The following is a 2167-nucleotide window of genomic DNA, read 5'->3' as shown; positions in this document are numbered from 1 at the left end:
AAAGTTGTAGGCCTATGTCTTACCTTTCCATCCATATAAAGTAGACCCAAATTTGAGATCTACAGCTCCAGATATGACCCACTAGTATCTCTTTTCCAAGTTTGGTCATCTTTTTATCCTTTTAATTTCAGTTCTTAAACTCTTCAATAAATCCTTTCTTTTATATGATAGGCCTGCATTTAAAATGAATATTTACCATAAATTAAAGATATCTTATATTATTAGATATGTTATTATAAAACATGTTTTGGTTAAGGAGTTATTGATGCTTCAAGTGTAAAATGATGATATAAAACCTTGATAAAAATACACTTTTAAGTACTAATCACAGGCTTATCACATAAATCAAAGGAAGATTGATGAGTTCAACTACTAAAATTGAGAAGACAAAAAGAGGGTGAAGCTTAGAAAAGAAATGCTGGTTCAATCCAAACTAGAACACTGTTCGGTAATTGGATCATAACTGAAGCTGTAGAACTTGAATTTAGGTCTGCTTTATATGGATGGAAAGCTAAGATATAGGCCTGAAACTTTCATATAGAAAGCAAGACTCATTTTTACTATTTATAATTTGAAATCTTAGCAACAATGAAGAAGTCCAAATCTGTCCTACAGCCAAGACACTGTTCAGTGTTTACCCCATATCTCGAGTTCTAGAAGTCCAAATGACTTTAAATTTTTTTTAAAAAAAGTTTAGATATTTTCCTAAAACTTTCATGATTTAAGTTTGTTTGAATTCTGACACTAGTAATGACGTTTTTGGTAGACAAGAATATAAGAATTGTCACCAAGTCAAAATATGGTCATCCACTTAACAATTAGTCATCAAATCAATAGTTTTTAATTTTGACCTATAAAATGAGGTATTTGTTATGCATTTAGACATCTTGGTTTCCAGATTAAGATCATGCTCTTGCTTTCTTTCTTTATATTGCTTAAGTTTTGCTTTCATTAATATCAAGTTTATTCCTTTCATTTCCTTTCCTTCACTTAGTTAACTTTTATCTTATTTATGTTCTTATCTTGTTTATTTATGTTTCTCCCTTTTATTATGTTTAGTTAAGTTTATTATATTAAGGTGAAAAGGTTACACTAATAGTGTAAGAATAAGTATAGTGTAAACTCAATATAGACTTCAATGTTTGATATTAACATATTTTGTATTTGTTATCTTGTTCACATTTAATACTTTTCTTGTTAAATGATTAATCTAGATTTATGTTGTATAACATTTGGTATAGTAAATACTTGGCACTTTCATAGCCCAATCGTATGGTATAACTGACACTTGTGCTATGAAAGGAACTTAATTTATTGTTAACATAAGTTATAATCATGAATGCCTAATAACATTTACAAGTATTAACCTTATTTGAATAAGATAACTAATGTAATCATATTGACCATTTATAATCCAATTGGAACCTCCTTTATAAGTGGTTTCCAATTGAGTAATAAAAAGAGTTTATACTATATTTGTTTGAAATACCATTAGTGGATCCTCTAACATTAACATTTGTTTTTATTATTTAATCCTCACATTAATCTTACAATCTCAAAATCCTCTTTAACTTGTTGTTGTTATTGTTGTTATTATCGTTGTTATTGTTGTTGTTGTTATATATTTTTATAATTTATATAGTTAACCTCCCTATGGTTCGACCCTGGTCTTGTCAGGTTAATTATTATTTCAACACTCCTACACTTGAGAGAAGACATCAATTTTTTTATTGTATCATGGTTTGAGACCCATATCTCTCCAAGGTAGCATCAGTATTAGCCTTTATATCATCAAGAAGTGTTGAAACCAACCTTTTTACAACAACAACTCCTACTAGTCCAAACGGGGTTACAAACCCCTAAGGCATTTAAGCCCTACTTCTCCAAAATAATAGAGGCTTAGAATCTCTCAACTCAGTAGGAGAGCCCTTATTATCATGCTTGAATCCCAAGGGTCTAGAATAGGAATCCCCTCCTAGATAGTGGTGAAGCCACAGTAGGGCCCTTTAACATTTTTTATATTAAAATATTAATATATTAGCAGGTGTGAATTATTACTACAAGGAAATTTTTTTTATTATTATTGTTGACTAACTTGACTTATTGATTAGTACTTAAAAGTGCATTTTTATCATGGTTTTATATCATCATTTTGCACTTGAAGTAT

The sequence above is a fragment of the Populus euphratica genome, unplaced genomic scaffold (genome assembly GCF_000495115.2).
Source record: "Populus euphratica unplaced genomic scaffold, PopEup_1.0 scaffold159.1, whole genome shotgun sequence".
NCBI lineage: Eukaryota > Viridiplantae > Streptophyta > Magnoliopsida > Malpighiales > Salicaceae > Populus > Populus euphratica.
Note: the sequence above shows the minus strand (reverse complement) of the source record.